General features: G+C 37.4%; 1 long non-coding RNA gene across 1 annotated transcript in view; it reads left to right on the plus strand.

Annotated features, from left to right (window-relative positions):
* The window catches only part of LOC102165580, a 324487-nt gene extending 320209 nt beyond the window's left edge, over positions 1-4278 (plus strand). Inside the window, exon 4 of the long non-coding RNA XR_002336020.1 lies at positions 2428-4278. This is a non-coding gene — a long non-coding RNA (uncharacterized LOC102165580). The remainder of the gene's footprint in view (positions 1-2427) is intronic.

Here is a 6491-nt window from a genome sequence, read left to right on the forward strand (position 1 = left end):
ATAAATAAATAAATGTAAAAAAAAAAAGAAAATGAAGATAAAATAGTCTTCTTCAGACAATCAAAAACTGCAGGATTTCATGATCAATATAAATGCCACCTTCAAGAAAAGTTTAAGAGAATTCTTAACTTGAAAAAATGGTAAATGATAATATAAAATAATTTTTGATTTAATAAATTTGTAAAATGGCCACCATTTCAGTGCTTTGGTATGGCAGGGTAGGGACCAAGGAAACTGCAATTCCATCATTCTGGAAAAATTCCATCATAATAATGGTGCTTGTGACTCAGATGAAGGTAGGACTCCCTGCTCCCTAGAGGTATCCCCTCCTAGAGTATTGTCCATTCTCCATTTTCCATCTATGTTGTGATATGCTGGTGGACTTTCACTGCTGATCTCTCTGGAATTTCTCTGAGAATTTTATTTTCACTGCTGCCTCCTCTGCCTTGTCTGTCTTGTCTGCCTTGCTCACTGGGCTGTGGCTGCCTGAGGTGAGCACAGCAGGGTGAGCCAGGGACCAGACCTTGGTAGTCTGGGGCCTCTACTACAATCAGTCCTGGCCAGGCATGCTCCTTCTACCTGTGGCCTGGCCTGGCCACTCCAGGGAATAGGCCCACCTTGGGCAGCTGATGCAGTGATGTGGGATGGTCCACTGGGCTCCTTGGCCCACCAACGCCCTGGAGAGCCAGGTGTGTCCTCTAGAATGTGTGCCCAGATCAGGTTATGTCCAGGGCCACAGATGGTACCTGACACTCAGGCTGTGCTAACAGGGGTGTGAGTGGGCACCAAGCCCTCTACCACAGTGGAGCATTGGTATGTGGCATATTCCACCCCAGGAGAGGATGCATTGCACAAAGAGTGCAGAGCCTCATGCTATAGAAGCACCGGCTCACTTGAGGGTGGTGTGTTATGTCTAGAAATGAAAACAAGTCCAAGTTTTTTTTTTTTTGCCTCCAGAGCTCCAGCTGCAGTTTGAGTGCCTTTTTCACTAGCTTATTTCTTTCTCTCTGAGCAAATGCTCAACTCTGCTCCCCTCCCCTGCAGGCTGTCTCCCAGTAGAAATGCATGGGGATGTCTGGCACCAATCTATCCCATTCCCCCTCCTACTCCTCCCAGTGTAGGAAGCTCAGCAGGAGCACCACCCATCTTCAGACAAATTAAAACCCACCAAGCCTGTCTGTAACTGCCCTTTACGCTTGCTTCCCTCCCTTCCTTCCTTCTTTCTTTCCTTCCTCCCTTCCTTTCTTCCTTCCTTCTTTACTTCCTTCCTCCCTCTCTCTCATTTGCTAGCTGCTTTATTTTTCTTTCTTCCTTTTCCTTTCCTTCTTTCTTTTTCTTTCTTTCTTTTCCTTACCTTCTTTCTCTTTCTTTCTTTCTCTCCCTTTCTCTTTCTTTCTTTCTCTCCCTTTCTCTTTCTTTCTTTCTGTCTTTCTTGCTTGCTTGCTTGCTTGCTTGCTTGCTCCTCTTTCTTTCTTGCTCCTCTCTCTTCCTACTCCTCTTTCTGGAACCCTCTCTGAAGAGGTGAATAGCTATGGGATCAACTGATGAATTCTGGCCAGGGCTCCAGCCTGATGTATTCTGAAGGCCCCATAGATCACTGCCTTATTTACACTTGTGTAAAATGGGTGAGGATTTCTCCTTACTTCTCCCAAACTTTCTCTTTCTGTTACTGTCCCTTTGACTCAGATCTTGGGGAAACTGCCTGTCCTGAGCTGTTTTAAAGAAACCTCACTTCTTTTATTCTCTGTCTACAGAAACTATCTCTGAACAAAACCTCAGTCACTTTACCCAAACCTTGGGGCATCTGAGGACAATTTCTTCCTCTCCTCCTATGGCACAAGCCATCCTCCCTCTGTCAAGGGAAGGAACACTGGGCCAGGGCTAGGTCCATTGCCCATAAGCCCTCTCCCAGTGGGATGACATCTCCTGCACTGAACAACGTAGCCACAGATGAAGTATATCTAACCATTTTCTCAACTGTGGCATGGAGAACTCAGACCAGGGTGAAACCTGCTTCCAGTGGGGAGCCCACCATGCTAACTGGCCTGGGGACAAACAACATAAGTATTGAGTCCTGTGAGGCTGTCAAAGGGACATGCAGCTCTGACCTAGGGATGCCCAGCACTCAAGCCTGCCAGGGAAGTCCCCATATCCCTTTGTCCCTGCAAAAAGTCTCACCTGTTCAGGCTGGGGACACCCAGTCCTCACAGGGGTGTTTGGGGGTGCACATGAATGCTCCAGAACCAGGACTCTCTCTGACTTAGGGATGCCTAGCTCTCAGAGACAACCCATTAGCTGCCAGAGACTATTCCTTAGCTTTTTAAATCCATTACCCTCTCCTGGCAAAACGATCATTTTAAATGGTAAACAGCTAGTCAGCCCCACTGAGCATGCTTGTAAAATAACTGGGATATCCCCTCTCCCTAGGTTATAGAAGCTGACATGACCACGTGCTCAGGATTGGCTCTCCCTGATCTTCAAGAAGTCCCACTGCACTTTCAGAGTCTCTAATCTCAATAAACTCTACTTTCTCTCCACCTCAGCTTTCATTATGTATCTCTCTACTACTACTTTGAAATTGAAACTATGAGGCCTCTGCTTTGTTTGTGTGTATGCATCTACATGTGCATTGTACCTGTATGGCATTGCCAAAATTAATTCACACAAGAGTTCTACTTAATTGGATTAATGAAATTAAGCACTTAGACAAATTCTAGAAATACATAAAGTAACTGGCCAGATTTAATCCTAGGTTCACATGAACTGGAAATATTCAATATTAAATTAATATCTAGTTTTAAAGTTAAACTTATTTTATTGATATAATTAATATAAACATTTTTAGAGTCAACATTATGTATAATAACTTTATTGTATCTAAGATTTAATAGAAATTAAATAAGATCTTGTTATATCTGTTACAAAATTGCCAGCAAGAAAAATAGATTGGTATGATGAAATTTTCATAAATAAATTAAATGTAAATGATATAAGAACGTTTGGGTAAACTTTTAAGAAATAATGCTTCTAGGAATATCAACTTAAGAATGATCTCTTTAGATACTGGTAATGTGAAAATTGAGTCATCCTTAATTAAGTTAAATATTTATTGAAGCTTATTGAATACCTTTGTCATTTCCAAATAAAATAAGATATTGAAAAATTAATTATTGAATGTTGGCTTCATTTTACAGAGAAACTTATGTTTGGTGCCACACTGAAGCATTTTATATAAAAAACTATATGATTTTTTTTAAATAGAGGTATTTATATTTACCAATCAAACATAATGATATGTTTAGTGCCACACTGAGGCATTTTCTATACAAAGTGCATGCTTTAAAAAAAAATTATTGACATTTATGTTTACCAATATACAAAGTTTGGGTATAAAAGATAGTTCATGTTACTTAAAAAGGTAGGATATATGTTTTCAGTAAAAAGGAATGAAAATAAAAAGTAAGTTCATACAAAATTTGGGTTTGGTCTCTATCAAAACAAGGTTTTCTTAAAATGTTGCCTTCAGTAATGAATTGTGAATTTCTTTGTAAGTGACTTCTCTTTGCTTTTAATAACTTTTGTTACTTTGGTTAAGTATTATTTCACAATGATCTATGATTCTATATGACCAAGTGCTTTAAAACTTTTTGACGTTTTTGACAAACTTTCCAAATGTCAGATTCTTGTTAAAGTTCATCTGACCATGAGCCAACTTGAGGCGCTTCTGAGGGCCCCTGAGGCATCTCAGAAAAATATTAAACTAACTGGGTTACATTACAGGTTAAATTACAAGAGGCACATTGGCAAATAAATATATGGTACATATAGATAAATTTTATTCCACTTCTATGGAAAATTAACCTCTCACTGCCAGGGTTTTGCCATTTCCCATATAACGTGGCAACAGTTTACTGTTAAATCAGGGAATTTAAGGTGGGTAAACAAGAGCTAAATTAAACAAGGCTATGGGAAATCCAGACAGCCACTTAGCTTTTCCTGGATCCCTGGCAAACAATTCTTATTTGATGGATTAAAGTTTCCCCTGACTGATACCCTCGCAAAAATGATTAAAAATGTATTTTCCATTTGGTGTATACTTTCTATAATCTCCAAAAATCAAGGCACCTGCTGCACTGAACAAATCATATAAGCCTTATTTTTTTTTCACAGACTTTTTAAAATTATTCCTGTGACTATCATCCTCAATCATCAAGCAAGATCAACGAAACTAATAAAAAACTGGACTTGTACAGAATAAAATTAATTACATATGATAAAAACAGCTAAACATGATTATAATTTTTATAAATTTTGTTGGACATATTACTGGCTTTTAATTTTTATCTTTCATTTATTAAAAAAAAATTCCCTGCAAGTTACTTAATGAACTGCAACAATTTGGTAATTTACATCTGTGTGTAAAATTAAAACATTTTATTTTTTTCTGTCTTGTCCCTCTAAAAATAGGAGACCTCTGGGTTCTGCAGCCTCATTAGTTAAGGAAAAAACTATCTCCTGAAATATAAATAATACCTTCTCTGACCTTGACCATAAATATAATGTTCTTCTAAGGTTACTGAGTTTAGTGTTTACTATCTAAAACTCACACCCAAATAGTTCTTTGCTATGATACATTATTATAAAATTTAATTGAATTATTAATAAAATATTTGAAGTATGTTTCTGAAGCTGATTGCCATAATCTATGTTTGGGTAAATACGATATTCCCTATGATAACCAGGGGTCTATACATAATGGAAAAGTATCACTTAAAAGACTGTCTCCAACCTAGATAAAATATTTTCTTTTTAGGTATTCTTAAGTGCCTCATGCACAAAGAAATGAAACATTAACTCCTAAATTTATATTTCTCACTTAAGAAGGGCCCCTGCCCTGGACTGGCCTATAGAGAGAGCTACTAACTTCAAAATCCCATAAAATAAGGTTTGAATAAGACAAAAAGAAAAACATCAATGCCAGGACAAAATAAAACCACCTTATAAGTAGAGAGCTATCCCAAGATTGCCAGGCCTTACAGTATAGTTACTTTTCTGGGTTTCTTTTCATTTTATACATTAATAAAATATTTTCAGTCATGGGCACAATCCTATGTGAATTTTAGAAATCAACCCAATTGTTGAGTTTGTAGTCAATTACCTACAACTAGTACTTCTGATTTATCTTGGTGGGCTTCTCCTCTCCAGGGCTGTTATAAGTTGACCCTTTTATAATTTACTCCAGGAAAACTGTGATTCTGTTCAGGCTACTGTTTATATTGCTATGGACAAAGCTAGTGTATAATTTCCAATAAAGATAAGGAACAGACAAAGCCAGGTAAACTGGGAAATACCAGGTTGCATTTGGTAAAAGCTCTTGACTTAAATTCCTATTTATAACTTTCAGTAATACTACCAACTATACTATTTTCTATTAGCTCTTTTTACAAAATTGTTATTTCTTACATTGTCAAATGTGTAATTGAGTCTCTGAAATAATATTCAGTTCCATATGAAATCAATGTAATTCAGGATATGAGAAAAACACAAGAGGGAATAATTTCCCGGACATAATGGACTAGTAAAAATGGTGATCCAGAGACTTTTGGCTACTGTTAATAGGGTCTAGTCCAGTAATAGCACACTGGTCAACCAAATCTTCACCAGACCTGGGAATGAGCATTCTTAGCATGATGGGATGAAATGGTCATGAAATGCCTCCCAAAATCATGGTCAAATTTATAATCATGGGGAAATCATGTGCACTAGAGATTGGCCCTTGCCATCTGCCTCTATATGGATTGAATCATGAACTGCTTCTGCTGCTGATCCTTAACATTCTCTGAAGGGAGTTCAGGGTGGAGATCAGGAATGAGGCATTCTGTACACTGGAAAAAACTTACAGAACAGGCCTTCAGATAGTTAAATATTTTCAGGTAAGTATTTTTATGACCCCCAATTCTTAGACCTCATATCTAGGAAAACACTAAAATCATTAACAATGACATCTGCTTTAGCCAATTAGAAAAAGAAAATTAAAAGATAAAATAGAACAGCTGTGGTTCAGACATACAAGGTAATACCAGATAATATTTTGGGAGTAATTTTAGACAAATGCTTGTATTGCTAAGAACTTAAGTTTTATACACACTTAATGCCACCAGCCATTCAAAAGCAGCATCATCTGGCAGCTGGGAGCTGCTTCCTTACATTTTCAAGGTCCCCTCTGGTAACAATGGAAAGATAAAAATATATATAATTATTAATAGCTTCTGTTATTTATATGCTAATACCACATTTACAGTTAAAACCTACTGAGATAAACTAGATAACTACCTGGCTGCAAGTCTCCCCAAAGTACCAGGTCCAGATGGGTTTCAAGACTATTCAACAAAAAGAGAGATATTTATTTTGTCTATTAACATTCAAACTATCACTTCTCCAATTATTTCTGATTGGTTATGTTACACCTACATTAAATATATAGCTCTACT

This window comes from Sus scrofa, chromosome 1 (genome assembly GCF_000003025.6).
Source record: "Sus scrofa isolate TJ Tabasco breed Duroc chromosome 1, Sscrofa11.1, whole genome shotgun sequence".
Taxonomy (NCBI): Eukaryota; Metazoa; Chordata; class Mammalia; order Artiodactyla; family Suidae; genus Sus; species Sus scrofa.